Source organism: Oryctolagus cuniculus, chromosome 9 (genome assembly GCF_964237555.1).
Source record: "Oryctolagus cuniculus chromosome 9, mOryCun1.1, whole genome shotgun sequence".
NCBI classification, from domain to species: domain Eukaryota; kingdom Metazoa; phylum Chordata; class Mammalia; order Lagomorpha; family Leporidae; genus Oryctolagus; species Oryctolagus cuniculus.
The window spans coordinates 127,295,145-127,314,299 of record NC_091440.1 but is presented as its reverse complement, the minus strand read 5'-3'; positions in this window follow the sequence as shown (position 1 = coordinate 127,314,299).

Below are 19,155 nucleotides of genomic sequence, written 5' to 3'. Positions count from 1 at the left end.
ACTAACACAAAAGAGTGAATTTCCCTTTTACGTTCTCCTCCCAAAGTGGAAGAGCGTGCTGATCCTCATGATTTCCTTCTTTTTTAAGTGTTTATTTATCAGAGAGGGAGAGCAAGAGCAAGGGAGAGCTCTCAGGTGCTGGGTCACTCCCAACGGCTACGATGGCTGGGCTGGGACCCAGCCAGTCCTAAGCTGGAAACTCCATCCAGGGCTCCCAGTGCTTGAGCCATCACCTGCTGCCTCCCAGGGCCCACGTTAGCTGGAAGGTGGAGTGAGGAGTGGAGCCAGGGTACAACCCATCTGCTCTGATGCAGGATATAGGCGTTTATTTTTTTTTTTATTTCAAAGGCCGAGTGACAGAAAGAGGAACAGACAGAGAGAAACACACACGGATCCCCCATCTGCGTGATTGCTCTGCAAACGGCCCTGATGGCCAGGGCTGCGCCAGGTTCAAGTCAGGAGCCTGGAAGTCCCTCCTGGTCTCCCATGTGAGTGCAGGGGCCCAGGCTGCTCTCCCAGGTGCATTAGCAAGGAGCTGCATGGGAAGCAGAGCAGCCGGATTTTCCTGGCACTCTCATAGCAAACAACTCTCGTAGCAAACAACTCTCATAGCAAACAACTCTCGTAGCAAACAACTCTCGTAGCAGCTCAGCGTCCCGCGCTACAACGCTGGTCTGTACAGATGTAGGCCTTTTAATTGTTCACCCAGACACCCACTCCTACTTTCTGTGTTTGTTTGCTTATTTGTTTGTTTTTGTTAAAAAACAGCACTTTAGGGGCTGGTATTGTGGTGCAGTGGGTTAAGCCACTGTCTGCAGTGCCGGCATCCCATATGGGTGCCGGTTTGTGTCTGGCTGCTCCACTTCTGATTCAGCTCCCTGCTAATGCACCTGGGAAAGCAGTAGAGGATGCCCTAAGTACTTGGAACACTGCCACCCACGGGGGAGACCTGGATGAAGTTCCTGGCTCTTGGCTGCAACCTGCTCTAGCTCTGGCCGTTGTGGCCTTTTGGGGAGTGAAGCAGTGGGTGGAAGGTATTTCTCTCTGTTACTCCCTTTCTCTCTCTCTGTAAGTCAGCATTTCAAAATAAGTATAACCTTTTAAAAATCACTTTAAAAGTGTGCTAAAATTTTGCTGTTGGAGATACACACATTTGGCAGGAGAACATAGCTCTGCTATGTGTTAGTGGCTATGTTGTAGGAAAATGGCATTAAAACATCAATTTATTTGGGTGCAAGAAATTTCTGAAACCCATGTATAGAGTTTTGTTACTAGTATGTGTTTTCCAGGAACATTTTTGTCCCTTTAATAAATGTAACCCCTAAGTAACACAGAATCTAAAACTATTACAAAGCGGAGGTGAGTAAATTAATTTCAGACTTTGGAGGTGTATGACGTTATTTTCAAGTTCTTTTGGTGAAAATCTCCTTGAAGTGCAGGGTTGCTGGTCTGGTAGGTTTCTGACCACCTGCTCCCAGGGCGCCTGGTATTTACACAAGACAGACGGGAATGTTTGGTGTGCAGGGGAGCGATTTGTGTAACCAGCCAGGGATCAGGGCTTCCCTATGGCTGCTGTTACTAAGGGCGTGGGCAAAACCTGCGCACTTAAAAGTGAGTGCCATCCTAACATGGATCTTCAACTCATTCCACATCTCGTCTTCTTTCTCCCTTCTGCCTCGGGCTTGCACACGAATACCCTGTCAAAGCATTAAAGTCTAAAGGGTACACGGTTACGTGGCGCAGACAGAGGCGGCTGCCCGCACAGTTCCGCGGGGCGCCCAGGGCGCAGCTACGGAAGCGCGCGCTGAGGCCGGACGTCCTCTTCCGAAGCGGTCCAGAGGCCTAGGGAAGGCAGACGCGAGTGTGGTGCTTTCTGTGTCAGCCAGCGTGTAGGTATCTGGCAACTCGGCAGGCTCTCTGCGTTTCCGGAGCTGGGTTCTCATGTGGACGGGCCGAGACGATGGCCAAGCCCCAAGGACAGGATCTGTGCCTCTCCATCTTCTGCCTGAATTGCTACCAAGAGCTTGGAGCTTGGGAGAGATGTGGTGGTCGGAGACAGCGGGCTGGGCCCGGCCGGGTCCTGCTGCCTCCTTGCAGAGACACCTGTGGGTGGCAGACACAGCTCCAGGGCCTTCAGTGTCCTCCACGTACAGTGAGCCGTGTGCGAGGGACGGCACACCCCAGGTGCTGTGTCTGAGAGGAGCCAGAGGCTATTGTAACCACGATGGGAAAGCAGGCAGCAGAAAGACACAGGTGCTGAAAAATAGAATCCCGAGTGCTCTCCTGGCCCTCGAAGAGTCCGGATTTCTCAGGGTGAGGATCCCAAGACTACACCATACTCCCTGGAGGTGATTACAAACAGTGCATCACAGCCAGAACCGTTTAAGATTTATTTTATTTGTGGGGTCGGCACTGTGGTGTGGAGGGTGAAGCTGCCGTCTGCAGGGCCGGCATCCCATATGGCTGTCGGTTTGAGTCCCAGCTGCTCCACTTCTAACCCAGCTCTCTGCTATGGCCTGGGAAAGCAGCAGAAGATGGCCCAACTCCTTCAGTCCCTGCACCCGCGTGGGAAGACCCAGAAAATGGCCCTGGCTCCTGGCTACTGGCTTCGGAGTGGCTCTAGCCTTTGTGGCCGTCAGGGTAGTGAACCAGTGGGTGGAAGACTTCCCTTTCTCTAAAACCTTTAAAAGTTATTTTATTTGAAAGGCAGAACATTAGAGAGAGAGAGGAACACAAACACACACACACACACACACGCAAAGAGAGAGCGAGATCTTCACCTGCTGGTTCACTCCCCAAATGACTGCAACAGCCAGGGCTGGCCCAGGCTGAAGCCAGAAGCCAGGAGCTTTTCCCACGTGGGTGGCAGGGACCCAAGCAGTCGGTACCTCGTCCACTGCTTTCCTAGGCGGATTATCAGGGAACTGGAACCGAAGTGGAGGAGCTGGGACTCAGATAGGCACACTGGCATGGTGTGCTGGCATCAGGAGGGTGGCTTAACCCCCTGCACCACAACACCGGCCCCTCAGCCGGGGTTCACCAACTGAAGCACAGCTCTTGGACTTTGCTGTGTTGCATATCTGTCCCCTGGGCCCAGGGGTTTCATCCCCAGCGTGTGTTTTGGTACTGCAGAGGATGGAGCCCTAATCCAGTTATGGTGTTTACAGGTGGCGCCCTTGAGAGGTGGTGAGCGCAGACTGGGTCATTAGCGGGGAGCCCCTGTGATCACATCCTGGTGGCTCCGTAAGAGACCACGTGGATGTGGACACAGACGCATGGCTCCCTGTGTCTGGGCCGTCTGATCTTCAACTGTGAACCTTCAGAACTGTAAGGTGAGTGAACTCCTCTGGATTGGTAGTTGCCTCAAGTGTTTTGTTACGGTGATAAAAAGCTGGCTGATACAGACCCCTGGGGGGATTGATGATGGTCCAGGGAGGATGGAGGGGTGATTCCCACATTCATTATTTCCCTGAGGACAAACCTAAGAAGAACACAGGTCTCGGATGCTTTTCTCCCTCTATCAGAGAAGCTATACTTTCTTACAACTTGATTTTTTCCTAGCGATCTCTCTGGGTGTTGAGACCCTTGAAATACAACGACTGAGTGTGAGTGCTGTGTGTGGGAAGGGTCAGACCACGTTCCCACAGAGCTTCCCAGGGGGCTCAGCTTGTACAGACGAGGGTGCTTCAAAAAGTTTGTGGCAAATGTAATTAAATGATAGATTTACTTTGAGACTAAACACTATTTCAAATTGTACACAGTGGGTATTCTTCAAGACATTTCTGGAAATCATATGTTATGGAAAAGCTGCATGAGTTTCACTTTTTTATTTTTGCTATGAAATAAACATATTTTAATCCCATTTCCTACAACTTTTTTTTTTAAAAGATTTCTTTATTTGAAAGTCAGAGTTACATAGAGAGAGAAGGAGAGGCAGAGAGAGGTCTTCTATCCACTGGCTCACTCCCCAGTTGGCCGCAACGGCCAGAGTTGTGCCGATCCGAAGCCAGGAGCCAGGAGCCTTCTCTGGGTCTCCCACATGGGTGCAGGGCCCCAAGGACTTGGGCCATCTTTTATTGTTTTCCCAGGCCATAACAGAGAGCTGGATCGGAAGTGGAGCTGCTGGGTCTCGAACTGGCACCCATATGGGATGCTGGCACTGCAGGCGGTGGCATTGCCGGCTGCACCACAGTGCTGGCCCCCCCTACAATTTTTTTAGTGCCCTTGTTCTGTGGAGGTGTCTGCTCTGCCACACAGCTGGGCCCCTGCCCTCTTTGGATTTCATATTCACTCATGCTCCCTCTGCCTTTTAAATAGTCTTGATCATGGACTGTAGAATTGTTTTTCTCTTCTTTTTCTGTTTAATCAGAAATAGAAAATATGTTTGCTTTGAGTTTTCAAAAACTCAAAACAAATACCATGAGCAGTTGAGAAGGCCTTTAACATGCATTGCGCTCAAAGAGACTTTGTTATGGCAAATAGCAGGATGCAGACTTGGCTCGCTGGCGTTTAGTGTCACTTACTGATTCTGGTACAAGTATAGTTCTCCATCTGGATGTGTGGACTTTTCGCCCCGCCTTGGTAACAGCAACAGTCTGCAAGCAATAGCCTCTCTCTCTCTGGGTAACAATTTCTGCAGGCTTCGCTCAACCACAGGCAGACACTACATTATTTATGACACAAAGCTGGATTTTATTAAAGATATTCTTCACCAAGCAATAAAAATACAACTTTTGATTGGTTTTTTTTGGTCCACTTAGTTTTGTAAAACATCTGCTTTTCTCCAGTGTACTGCATGCTCATGCAAGGGTAACACCTACTCTGTGTCTTTGCTCTTTAATTAAACATGTGCTTCAACTACATTGGAGCTTGAGGCCTTCCAAAAAGCCAGATGAGGCTGATGTCTACTGGAAAAATGAATAATTTAAGATAGGTCTGCGTTGCCACGTCAGTTGTGGGAATTAATAAATGTAAGCGTATCTCGAAGTTGACTTCCACAGCTTAATTTTTTTTCATTTCCTGTCGAAAGACACCTAACGTCCCATCGGTCTGAAAAACAAACACATCCTTAGCTGCAGAAGATGGGGAGGGCCAGTTTGAAGGCCCAGTGTGGCCAGCGTGTGCTGCTCCCATCATTCTGTGCAACCCTGTTTTCCTGTAAGATGAATTGTAGAAGGAGCCTGTGAGAGCATTCGTAGCATATTCAAGTGACAGAGCCTCATTTTTCACTTTACAAGACAAATGCAAGTGCGGAGAAAGATGAGTCAGTGAACCAAGTGGAAAAGGAAGAGACGGGCAAGAAATGGGTTTTCAAGGAAATAAATTCTAATTTACTGAGAACTTTGATTCCAATATTGGAAAGTATAGTTTTAGGCATTTAAGGAGCTTTTATTTTTTAATCTAACAATGTTTTATTAAGTCAGACTAAAGTAAGTAGGCAAGCAATCATTCATTTCCTTGCCTCCTAGCTGTTGTATTTGCTTAAGGGAAAAACGAAACGCAGGGATAAAAGAATATGACTGGGACTGATCTCAAATAATGGTAAAAACCTTTGACATTTGTCTTGTATTTTGTGCCTGTGCTTTGCCAGATATTATCTCTCCAAACTCTCCCAATTTATTGTTGTTTTTTTTAAATAAATTTTATTGTTTGTATGAGAGTACTTAAATTTATACAAAGTGGAATTAAAATGTTTTTTGTTGGGACAAAAAATTGAAAATCACACTTTCCAAAAAAAAAAATGAACAATTTGGAAACTGGCGTTGTCGAGTAGTGAGTTAAGCCACTGCCTGCGACTCTGGCATCCCGAGTGAGCACCGGTTCTCAGCTGCTGTACTTCTTATTCTTCTTTGTCTTTTTCTTCTTCTCCCTTTTTTTTTTTCCAGGATTTATTTATTTATTTGAAAGGCAGAGTTACAGAGAGGCAGATGCAGAGAGAGAGAGAGGTCTTTGATCCGCTGGTTCACTCCCCAATTGGCCGCAGTGGCCGGAGCTGCACCGATCCAAAGCCAGGAGCCAGGAACTTCTTACAGGTCTCCCACGTGGGTGCAGGGGCCCAAGGACTTGGGCCATCTTCCACTGCTATCCTATGCCATAGCAGAGAGCTGGATCGGAAGTGGAGTAGCTGGGACTCAAAGTGGAGCCCATATGGGATGCTGGTACTGTAGGTAGCGGCTTTACCCACTTGCCACAGTGCCAGCCCCTTGCTAATGGCTTGGGAAAGCAGTAAAAGATGGCCTGAGCACTTGGGCCGCTGCCACCCATGTGGGAGACCCAGATAAATCTCCTGGCTCCTGGCTTTGTCTGGCGTGGTCTAGGCTATTGCGGCCATTTGGGTAGTGAACCAGTGGATGGAAGACTTCTGTCTCTCCCTCTCTCTCTGTAACTGTGCTTTTTAAAGAAATAAATCTTTGGAAAAAAATGAATATTTTGCAAACCCCTTGTAGTACTCAAAGAAAAGTAAAACGTTAACAAAAGGGAAGAAACTGGTTAGAAGTTATCTCCAGCTGCAGGAGTTTGCTGTGTGTCACACAGAATGAGCATTGCATCTGTGAAAATGGGGAAATGTGGGAGAGCTCATTTTGGATCAGTGACCTCAGAAGATAAACAAGGCTTGGATCACCAGGGACTATTTAAAATTATAGTAAAATACAACATGCTCTTGTTAATACTTTAAGCTCTATCCTTGGCCTAAATTTTGTAGGCTTGAGTCACAGAGGAAAAAAGAGGGGTGTGGATTTACATACCAGGCTGTCCAGAGATTAGCACTTGGCGGAACTTAGACGACTGAAGTTTAGATTTATATTGTATTTCAAGTATTTCCTTTAGAGGTTGCGCAATCTGTTCAAACGTCATGGATGTCAGGATTTTTATTGTTCACATGATTTGTAAGGTGTTCTGATGTTCGAATAACATCACGTCACGTGCTGGGGTTTGCAGTTTGCGTTGAGTGCACACACCCTGATTTACTTGCCTGATTTTCATTCTCACATTTTATTTATTGGAGGTCAACTATGCATAGGTCAGATGTTTATTTTTTACATCCTGTTAAGAAAAAAGATCAAAAACATGACCGTTAAAAAAATGCCTATAACTACCCATAAAACCTGGATGTTTTTCAGGACTACAAAAGCACTCTCCCCTCCCTGCTGCCCCTCGCTGCCCCGTGTGAGTGGGGTCCTCCCTTGTCCCCAGGAACAACCCGGCGAGGCTGAGCTCAGCTCCTGCCCTGTGTGTGTGTCTTGGTTGTGTGCTCTAGGTTAACGTGAGCACTCCAGAAAGCCTCTCTCCTTGTTTGCCAACCTGACTTAAGGTTCCACCAAGGCTGAAGAGGCAGGAAACGGGTTCTCTAACTGTTCTGACCGTGAGCTTCACCCTGGACGTGCCAGAGTGCAGGGCTTTGATCTGAGGCACCGCCCCACCGCTCTGCCCTTGGGAACAGAAAGCTGTGAATGTGGCTTGGCCTTGTCTTGGATGGGTGGGGTACTGCTGCAGTGGACTGGATTTGGGGCGGGTTCTGTGCTCCGTGGTGACTGTGACGCTTTGCAGCGTGCGGCTTGGGTGTGTGTCTGCCCTGAGTTTCCTTCGCTGTGGAAGTGGAGCTGCCAGCACGTCTCACCAGGCAGCTGGGGAGCCACGGAGATGATTTGTGGAGAAGCGCCTGCCCTGCACCTGCTCCATTCTGTCCGACGAATGTGGCGGTTTCTCTTTGGGACCTGCTCTTCATGTAGCTGGCGTGTTTTGGGGCGCTTGGCGCTTCCCTCTGGAGATGGAGGGGAGCCCAGGAAGCTGCCGGAGCTCTGAGCTGTGGCTGGGCGGTTTCCACACTGAACACAGAGCCGGCTGAGTTGCCCGTCCTCTCTGTCTCTCGTGACTTTCTCAGAAAAGTTTGCTTTGCTTTCGTTAGTCCCCGGCTGGCTCCCGAGTGGAAGTAGCACCAATGATTGCTTGATCGCTACCCGAGCGAACGCTCCAGCCACCTTGCATCCATCGGTCTTTGTTTGTTTTCATTTTATTTGAAAGGCACAGAGAGAGACAGAGCCTGGCAGAGAGAGATCTTCCATCTGCCGGTTCACTCCCCAAACACTCATACTCGCCTTGGGCTGCCCCGACCTGAAACGGAAGCTGCAAGCTCAATGTTGGTGCCAAGTCCTCTTGACCCAGTTCCCGCTCTGGCCTGAGGATGGAGAGTGCCAGCAACCACTCTGTGGTGTTTCGGTAGCCCCAGCTTCTTTGTGTTTGGTTTCTCATAAAAGCACAGTTCAGGACACAATGGTCGTGTCACTGGAGGTGCGCCCGGAGCCTCTGGCCAGCCCCTGACTCCCTAACATCAGCTACCAGTGAGTCACCCGCATGCTTCCAAGTGCCTCGGAGTCCGCTTTGTGTTTCTGTTGAAGCTGTAGAGAATATGTTTTAAGCATGAAAAACAAAATTCTAAAATATCCCCTCTCACCCTGAATTTTGTTTGGTTTTTGTAGTGCTCATTTTCTTCTTACAAGAATGCTATGTGCTGGCGCCGCGGCTCACTAGGCTAATCCTCCACCTAGTGGCGCCGGCACACCGGGTTCTAGTCCCAGTCAGGGTGCTGGATTCTGTCCCGGTTGCCCCTCTTCCAGGCCAGCTCTCTGCTGTGGCCCGGGAGTGCAGTGGAGGATGGCCCAAGTGCTTGGGCCCTGCACCCCATGGGAGACCAGGAGAAGCACCTGGCTCCTGCCATCGGAGCGCAGTGCGCCTGCTGCAGCGCTCCGGCCGCGTGGCCATTGGAGGGTGAACCAACAGCAAAGGAAGACCTTTCTCTCTGTCTCTCTCTCTCACTGTCCACTCTGCCTGTCAAAAAAAAAAAAAAAAAAAAAAAAGAAAAAAGAATGCTATGTAAAAATGTTACATGTTAATTCACTGTTAGAGGCAACATGTACTTATCTGTGCCCTGAATGTTAAAAAGGCTGGGGGCTGGCACTGTGGTGTAACAGGCAAACCCACGGCCTGTGATGCCAGCATCCCATATGGGTGCCGGTTCTAGTCCCAGCTGCTCCACTTCCAGTCCAGCTTAGGCACCTGGGAAAGCAGTGAAAGATGGCCCAAGTGCTTGGGCCTCTGCACCCGCATGGGAGACCCAGAAGCCGCCCCTACTTTGGTTGGCTCTTCTTTTTCCATTGCAGCCATATGGGAATGAACCTGCAGATGGGCTCTCTCTCTCTGCCTTTAAATAAATAAAATAAATTTAAAAAAAGTAGAATTTTTTTCTCACTGGTAAAGTAGAGCATTTTTAAGAACATAAAAGTCAACAGAGTCCACTTGTCTATCCTAGAGCTGTAGGCCTTTGCCGAACTGCTTCCCAGTGAAAGAACATGGCCCGGTCGTCTTCCTTCAACCTGACTTCTACAATGTGATAAGACCTTGAGGGTCGCCTCCTTCTGGATTTTCGTTTCTTGTGGCCTTTGAGAATGTTCCTGGTGGCTTTTGGGTACTGCTGGTCTTACTAAATATTAATTAACTGATGGAGGATATGCTCATTCAGAACACTGTTCTAAAACAAAACTGAAAAATACCGCAAAACTTGCTGGTGCTTCTGAGAATGGTGCTTCTTGTAGCTGAACTTGGACTATCTCCATAGGAACCTTAGAAGAGGCCCTCAGTGTTGTAGGAGGCGTATGTATACCTATCTGTGCATGTGTTTTAAGTCCTTAAAAATGTGGCGATGTATTAGCAAATAAGCAAATGTGGGCCGGTGTGTGGGGAACAGAACCCTGCTGAAAAATTGCTCTACAGGTGCCGTGTGGTCAATCAAGGAGAGAACTCCCCTTGCTTTCCTGGGTTCTTGAGTGCATGTGTCAAGTTCACCTCATGGTTGGGAACTGGAATCTGGAGAGGAGGCCACCGTGAAAATGCAGCGATGCCACGTGGGCTGCAGTCATGGGCTCCTCCCTGGAGCCACACCTCAGCCACTGCTCTCCAGTCAAGGGCCGAGGAGGGCATCCGAACGCTGCGTCTTAAACAGGAGAAGTGCATACTGGGTTTTTCTTTTTTTTTAGGACTTGTTTTATTTATTTGAAAGTCGGAGAGAGAAGTCTTCTATCTGCTTGTTCACTCCCCAAATGGCCACAATGAGCTGAGTGGATCCAATGCCAAGAGCCAGGAGCTTCTACTAATTCTTCCACATGGGTGCAGGGGCCTGAGGACTTGGGCCATCTTCAGCTGCTTTCCCAGGTACATTAGCAGAGAGCTGGATCAGGAGTGGAGCAGCTGGGACTTGAACCGGTGGCCATGTGGGATGCCGGCACTGCAGGTTGGGGCTTTAACCTGGTATGCCACAGTGCAGGCCCCCGTACTTTGTTTTAGAAAGCCGTGAGGTCTACACATGGCACTGAAGTGCTTCTCAAGTTGTTGTTAACCCAGCTTAGCCGGTGAGGGCCTCTCCGTTGCCTTCCAGTGTCTCCAAGAAATCTTTCTCAGGCTGCAGGAGGCCTGGATTTCCCACCTACAGATTCATAGGAAGGGGGCAGGCATGCGATGCAGGGGTTGATGCCCGTGTATCTTTTTAAAAAATTTTTATGTTACATTATATGTATTAAAAGATTATTTATTTGAAATTAGAGGGAGAGAGAGAGACATAGAAAGAGAGGGGAAGAGATATCTTCCATTTGCTGGTTCACTCCCTAAATGGCTGCAACAGCTCGGACTGGGCCAGGCTGAAGCCAGGAGCTTCCTTCAGGTCTCCCACGTGGGTGCAGGGGCCCAGGCACTTGGGCCATCCTCTGCTGCTTTCCCAGCTGCATTTTCAGGGAGCTTGATAGCAAGTGGAGCAGCTGGAACTGAAACTGGCTTTTTGGCACCCATTTGGGATGCCAGTGCTGTGGACAGTGGCTCAACCCGCTATGGCGTAGTGCTGGCCCCAAGATGCCTGTATCTCATATCAGAGTGCCTGGATTCGTGTCCCAACTCTGCTTTCCATTGTAGCCTCTTGCTAACATGCTCCCTAGGAGGTAAGCAGATACTGAACTAAGAACTTGGGTCCCTGGCACCCTGTGGTAGACCCAGAATGAGTGCTGGGCTCCTGGCTTCAGCCTGACCCTGGCCTGAGGGTTGCAGGTATTTGGGAAGTAAACCAGTGGATGGAAGATGTTTCTCTGTTTGTCTCTCTCTCTTTCAAATAAATAAAAACTTTCCCTCCCCCTTCTTTCCTTCCGGTTCCTTTCTGACTGCAACTTCATCAAAACGAAGGGGCATGCGTGCGTCTCCCAGAGTCCCTGGTTCCACTGTGGGTTCCTTCCCCTGAAGAGCACTGTCAGCTGAGTGGTGATCTTGTTTACTTCTGCCCTTTAGAGCAATGCAGTGGTGTTTGCCCTTTGCTTTGCTTTTCACTTACGAAGCGCGATCTGGAAACTGTCAGGCTCCTGTTTGTAAAGTCCGTATTTGTTAGCAACCAGACATAACTTTCCTTCATAGGGAAATGAGTTTTCCATCTTTGCATTTTTTTCTTTTGCATCCCAGTCAGTGGAAATCACTTTGTAGTTCTCCAGCCCACATGGGAGACCTGGCTTGGATTGCCATCTCCCAGCTCTGGCCTTCGTCTGCCCTGGCTGTTGTGGGCATTTGCAGAGTGAACCCGTCCACGGGAGCTGTGTATCTCAAATGAATGGAATCAGTGTTAACAACCTAACATCAGAAGAAGACCCAGGCAAAGACCACGTGTCTTGGAGGCAGCGCTGGAGTTAAGCAGCCACAAGCCCGGGCAGCTGTCAGAGGGCTGCCCAAGGACATGGGCTGGGAGGTGCCCCAGGGCCTCCAGGTCAGGTCAGCCCCATGACCTCTGGACTCGGGACTTCTGGCCTCTGGAACTGTGAGAGAAAGGGTTTCTGGAGATTTTAGCCACCAAGCCTAGGGTAATTTTTTACAGTAGTCCTCAGAAACGAATATAGTTTTTCACTTAAAGGCAATAGTTGAGTACACACAGGAACTTTTTTTTAACCAAGTGTTAGAGCCAGTGGGAGAAGTGTAGATTTCTACTGCAGGCTGGCGGACCGTTCTGCATGTCAGGGATTGTTTCGGCCCCCTCTGTGACTGCTCTGGTGACAACAACACGAACTGAGAACCTGAGGAGCTCTCAAAGAAGTGGAACCCAGCCTGGAAGGGGCACAGAGCACCCACACGCAGCAAATCCCCACCCAACAGAGGGCGGCTTCATCCATATTCCATGGATGCACTTTGGCTAGCATTGTTCATACAACTGCAAAATAAAACGTTTCCTGGAATGATTTAAGAGCTGACTCACAGGAGCTGGATCTGCATTACGATGGTTTGAAACCACTTGTGATTTCTGTTAAAAAAAAGACCTCCTTCCCGGCTAAACGCAGAGTGCTTAGTGAGGCTGCGGGTAGTGGAGACCAGACCATCGTCTTACTGCACTCGGGAGCTTTTCCGTTACCTCACTGCTAGCAATGCTCTGGGTTGGGGTGGTTCCTCCTTGCTCAGAGAGCACAGCGGCTCTGTGTTTCAAATGAGGATTGGTCCCGTGGAGATGGGAGAAGACGGGCGAGCCACTCTGCGGGGGTGAGAGAGAGGCAGGAGGAGGTGAGCCGGAGGAGGGAAAGGCTACCCAAGGGCACTGCCTTCCCCACTGCCTTCTCCTGCAGGCTGCCTCAGTCACGGTTTTTTCTACTCTCTCCTGTCTTTCATTTTACTCTGAGAAAGTTTTTAACGAGGACATGGCAGTGGGGTATGGGCATGAGAGCCCGTGTCTCTGTAGCTTCCTACATTACCCGTCTCAGACAAGTGTCAGTGTTTGCTGTCCGAATACCCTGGGTCGGTGTTTCAGAGGGTTTTAATGGAAATAAGCAGCTATGACCTGTCTCTTCGTAAGGAAACGTAAGGCCCATGCATTATTTTGGTAGAACTGATGCTGTAATTATAAATATACCAAGTCAAGATGGTCATGGAAACCTTCCTTTCAATTTAGAATCTTCATTCCCCTTGCTTACCCTCCTTTATAACAGAACCGCAATTGTGATAGAACAGCAAGTTCTGCCACTTGGACCTTCAGGTTTTAAAAATACAAGCTGATTATTTGGACGTTACAGGCTGGCAGATGAGAAGTGTGTTTTCAAATTACAGGTGAGCACACAGATACAAACTTAGAAAGCTGTGTTTGGCCCAAAGCTGGTAGGGATGAGAAGGGAAAACTTGTTTCCTCTGTGAATGTTGGGCCCTCCTTGAACTTGGCCCTTGATCTTGACGATGACTATGCTGATAAGACCTGATTCTTGTGGAAAACTCGTACACTGAGCCCTGGGCTACACACAATGCTCCATGGATTCACCCATTCAATTCTTTGAGTGAATATCGGGTGTGCAGTGTTCTCACCATCTCTGTTTTGAAGATGAAGCAGCAGAAGCAAAGAAACGTTGAACATTTTGGGGCCAGCGCTGTGGCGTACCAAGTAAAGCTACCACTTGCAGTGCCAGCAACCCATGTGGGCGCTGGTTCAAATCCTGGCTGCTCACTTCTTATCCAGCTCTCTGCTATGGTCTGTGAAAACAGTAGAAGATGGTCCAAGTCCTTGGGCCCCTGCACCTGTGTAGGAGACCCAGGAGAAACTCCTGGCTCTTGGCTTTGGATTGGCGCAGCTCCAGCCATTTCAGCCAGTTTGGGGGTGAACCAGCGGATGGAAGACCTCTCTCTGTGTTTCTCTCTCTCTGCCTCTCCTTCTCTCTGTGTAACTCTGACTTTCAAGTAAATAAATAAATCTTAAAAAAAAAAAAAAAAGAAGAAGAAGATGGCCCAAGCGCCCCTTGCACCCATGTGGGAGACCTGGAAGAAGCTCCCAGCTTCAGATTGGCCCAGTTCCGGCCATTGCAGCCATTTGGAGAGTGAACAGTGGCGGATGGAAGACCTCTCTCTCACTCTCTCCTCTGCCTCTCTGTGACTTTACCTTTCAAATAAATAAATAAGTCTTTTTTTTTTTTTTTTTTAACATTTTCCCCCCAAGGCCACAAAGCTAGAAAAGAGCTGAGCAGAGGTTTGAATGAAGCTTCAGGCCACCACTGCTTCTGGTTAACTGTATCATACGCATGATTAGGCCAGAGTGTGTGGGGGCCCAGAAGCACCCGGAGGAAACATGAACACCAATGCTTCACCTTGCGGACTGGGCCTTCCCTGCAGCGGGAGGTATGAGGCTCTCTGGCCCAGGGGTCCAGAGTAAAACAGCACAGAGGAGCGAGCTTGCTGCAGAGACAATGGATGACCCCGGGCCAGAGATGGGGAGCTCACGTGTAGGGCCAGGCCGTGCAACTTGTGTTACTCAGCTCTGCCACTGTAGCTTAGCAAATACACAGGTGCGTGGACGTGGCTGTGTTCCCATAACACTCTACGATGGACGCAGATGGAGGGTTGGGATTGACCCAACAGGTGGGGGTTGGCTCATGCCTGATCTGAAGTATTGTCTTTTTTGTCCTTAAATTAGTGAGGTCAATTCCAGGAGCCCATCAGTTTCCTCTCAGTGAGCACACAACTGGGCATTCTTGGCATCAGGGAGTATTGCCCTTAGTCTTCATCTGTACCTCTGGTACAGGCCTGGCATTCTTTATGAATTTTTATTTATGTGTTTTACTTGAGAGAGAGGGAGAGACAGAGAGACAGAGGGGAGGGGCATGGATTGGGGGGTGGGGTGAGCAGAGCCAGGATCTGGAAACTCAGTCTGGGTCCCGCCAGGTGTGTGGCAGAACCCCAGCTCCCTGGGTCATCACTGCTGCCTCCTAGTGGGCAGGTAGGTTAGCAGGAAGCTGGGGTGCAGACACAGGCTCTCCGATGTGGGCTGTGGGCGTCCCAAGTGATACCTACTGCAGACACCCTCCTGGAGGCCAGAATTTCTTGAGCTGAGGTTCATGGGTGCTCCCAAGCAAGTTTTAGGGAGTCTCCAAACTGGATAGAAAAGAAAATAATGTTTATGCTTTTCTTGGTAATTTGAAGACCATGAAGAAAATCACTCCAGTTTGATCGTTTCAGTAATTGTTGAGTCCCTACAAGGGCTGTAACCACACCCAGCTGCGGATGCGCGCGTTGTGACCCCCGCGGTTCCTTGTTCACAGCAATGAAAGAAAATTCCTTGCTGCAGCGTCCTGGTTACAGACGTTTCTCTTGGCTTATGTCGAGTCGAATTCTGGTTGGAGAACGTAGGAAAGAAAACAGAACAAGAGTTTATATTGTTTGTTTATGTTGATGCTGGCTGTTCCCTTCAGCTGGGGGCGCCACGTGGGCAGCACTGCACTGGCTCTCGCTCTCTCGCGTGTAAAATGGGATTATCAAGATCGAATGAAGACTGAACGCCTTTGAGTATGGCTTCCAGGGATAGGGGACCCTCCTGGGCCGCGTTATGAAGCCCAGCGAGACCCCAGGGCCGGGGCTTTTCCAGTGGCACTTGTCGGGGACCTGTCGTCTCTGTCCTGAGACTACACCGGCCATCGGGATCTCTCTTGTGCACAGAAGCTCAGTTGAAAAAGGCTGCAAGTCGCCCAGAATGTGGACTTTCTCCAAGACAAGGGCTGCTGCCGGGACATTCTGTGAGATCGTTGGTAGCCCAGCCAGGCAGACACATGCATGTGTTTGCAGAGGCGGAGTGAGATGACAGCTTGGACCAGAGGAGAGAAACTGAGGCAGAGCCTTGGCCAGAACAGCCTCCTCTCCCTCGCCCTGGGCCTTTCTGCCACTTCCCTGAAGATCAGGTGTGGAGACTGGCACCTGGGCCTCCACAGGCTCCTGAGCGAGGTCATGGACATGGCTCCGTGCAGCCTGACCGTGGGTGTTGGCCCTGTGCCTCATTTGGGAAGTGGGTACCCTGTGAGGCTGCACGCAGGCTCCGCGGAGGAGTGCATTGAAGGCCTGGGTCTGGGCTCTGCCTTCACAGCCTCTGTGCTGACTTCAGGGTGCTCCGGTGCATCTGCTGGGCAACCATGGCCCCTCGGGCGGAGCCCGGCCTCAAGGTGCTTCGCTCACAGCCTTGACGGCTTACACGGCTTTGCCGTGCACCTGCAGCTCATATGTGTGCTCTTATTTCATTCTCAGGCTACCCTGTTTGCAGCTGAAGAAATGGGAGGCAGACTTGGCTGAGGAACCTGCCCAAGGTCACAGCCCCAGACCATGAACTTTAGAAGGAAACCAATGCACCGTGTGTCACTCCTCCACCTCCTCGTGGTAAAGGTTCGTTAAACTGGCACAGACACACAGAGCAGAGTCAACCGTGTAGCTAACTGGCCTGTGGGAGTCAGCGCGAGAGGTCTTGTCAGAGTTCATGGGGAAGGCATTTTATGAAAAAACCATGCGTGCGTTTCAAAATGGTTTTGCACCATCATAAATCTTTTAATTCACTTCTTCATAAGCTTTTTGAAATAGCTGAATATATGTAAACCTTTAGATCCTTAAAAGCTATTTCAAGGCGTAACTTTGAAAAAGATAATAGTCCTCCTTTCTGAAAATATTGGTCCTTTTTCATGGTATTTTTTTTAACTTTTCTTTAATGAATATAAATTTTCAAAGTACAGCTTATGGATTACAATGGCATTTTCCCTCCCATAACTTCCCTCCAACCCGCAACCCTCCCCTCTCCCACTCCCTCTCCCCTTGTATTCACATCAAGATTCATTTTCAATTCTCTTTATATACAGAAGATCAATTTAGTGTATATTAAGTAAAGCTTTCAACAGTTTGCACCTACACAGAAACACAAAGTGAAAAATACTGTTTGAGTACTAGTTATAGTGTTAAATCACTATGTACAGCACACTAAGGACAGAGATCCTACATGAGGAGTAAGTGCACAGTGACTCCTGTTGTTTATGGTGTCAGTAATCACCCAAGGCTCTTGTCATGAGTTGCCAAGGCTATGGAGGCCTTTTGAGTTCGCCAACTCTGATCATATTTAGACAAGGTCATAGTCAAAGTGGAAGTTCTCTCCTCCCTTCAGAGAAAGGTACCTCCTTCTTTGATGACCTGTTCTTTCCACTGGGATCTCACTCACAGAGATCTTTCATTTAGGTGTTTTTTTTTTTTTTTTCCCAGAGTGTCTTGGCTTTCCATGCCTGAGAAACTCCCATGGGCTTTTCAGCCAGATCCAAATGCCTTAAGGGCTGATTCTGAGGTCAGAGAGCTGTTTAGGACATCTGCCATTCTATGAGTCTGCTGTGTATCCCACTTCCCATGTTGGATTGTTCTCTCCCTTTTTTATTCTATCAGTTAGTATTAGAAGACACTAGTCTTGTTTATGTGCTCCCTTTGGCTCTTAGTCCTATCATTATGATCAACTGTGAACAGAAATTGATCACTTGGACTAGTGAGATGGCATTGGACTTGCCACCTTGATGGGATTGAATTGGAATCCACTGGCACGTTTCTAACTCTACCATTTGGGGCAAGTCCAATTGAACATGCCCCATATTGTACATCTTCTCCCTCTCTTATTCCTACTCTTATATTTAATAGGGATCACTTTTCAGTTAAATTTAAACACCGAAGAATAATTGTGTATTAATTACAGAGTTCAACCAATAGTATTAAGTAGAACAAAAAAAATACTAAAAGGGATAAAGTATTAAGTTGTTCGTCAACAAAGGCTGATCAAGTCATTGTTTCTGATAGTGTCCATTTCACTTTAACAGGTTTCCTTTTTGGTGCTCAGTTAGTTGTCGCCGATCAGGGAGAACATATGATATTTGTTCCTTTGGGACTGGCTTATTTCACTCAGCATGATGTTTTCCAAATTCCTCCATTTTGTTGCAAATGATTGGATTTCATTGTTTTTGATGCTGTATGGTATTCTGTAGAGTACATATCCCATAATTTCTTTATCCAGTCTACTGTTGCTGGGCATTTGGGTTGATTCCAGGTCTTAGCTATTGTGAATTGAGCTGCAATAAACATTAAGGTGCAGACAGCTTTTTTGTTTGCCAAATTCCAAGGAGTGGTATGGCTGGGTTGTATGGTAGGGTTATGTTCAGGTTTCTGAGGAATCTCCAGACTGACTTCCATAGTGGCTTTACCAGTTTACATTCCCACCAACAGTGTTAGTGTCCGTTTTCCCCCACATCCTCACCAGCATCTGTTGTTGGTAGATTTCTGTATGTGAGCCATTCTAACCGGGGTGGGGTGAAACCTCATTGTGGTTTTGATTTGTGTTTCCCTCCTCCACAATAATCCTCTTATTTGTCAAAGCCATGCTTTAATTTATCTGAAAACTTCCAGGATTCTGTCGTTGGGTTGACTTCACAGTCCTTGATTTAGGTAGGACTTTAAAAAATATTGCACAAAGCAACATAAAACTTTAAGAGCACTTTTCAGATTGCTGTACTTAAATTGAAAACTTCCTAGGCAGAAGATATCCGTAACTGACAGCATTGTGATCTGTTGAGCCCCAAAATGTACATGCGCTTGGTAAATTACTGGGTGAGAAGTTCCTGTGTAGGCTCCTGGATGTTGGTCTGAGATGGCTGTGGAGGACATCCCTAGAAGCTGACCACAGGTGAGCATTCAAGGTTGCAACACAGAGGAAACAGAGAGTCAGTGACTTCTGTGGGGTGAAGATTTCTTGGGTCACACTTAATCTGGAGGCTGCTGGCTTCTGCGAGCAATAACTAATTAGATCCTTGTGATTTCTTAAAGACTGGGTGGAGGCAGGCGTTTCGCTTAGCAGTTCCGGTGCTGGTTAAGATGCCCATGTCCTATGTCGAGTACCTGGGTTCTCCTCCCGCCTGTGGCTCCTGATTCCAGCTTTCAGCTAATGTGAACACTGGGAGGCAGTGGCAGTGGCTCAGAGAGTTGGGTCCCTGCCAGTCCATGGAGACCTGGATGGAGCTCCTGTCTCCCTGCTTCAACCTGCCCAGCCCTGGTTGTTGCAGGTATTTGGTGATTAAAACACACTCTGTATCTGCCTTTCAAATGAATTAACTAATTAATAAAAAACTGAATTTTCAACAAAAAAGTTTGGTGTAAACATTTCTAGACAATTAGATAACTGCTACTTAGTACTTTTTCACATTCTTCAAATTTCTTTCTTTTTTTAAAAATTTAATTAATTTATTTGAAAGGCAGAGTTGAGGTGGGGGAGAGAAAGACTGACAGAGAGAGAAGAGAAAGAGAGAGAGATTCTATCTACTGATTTATTCCCCCCAA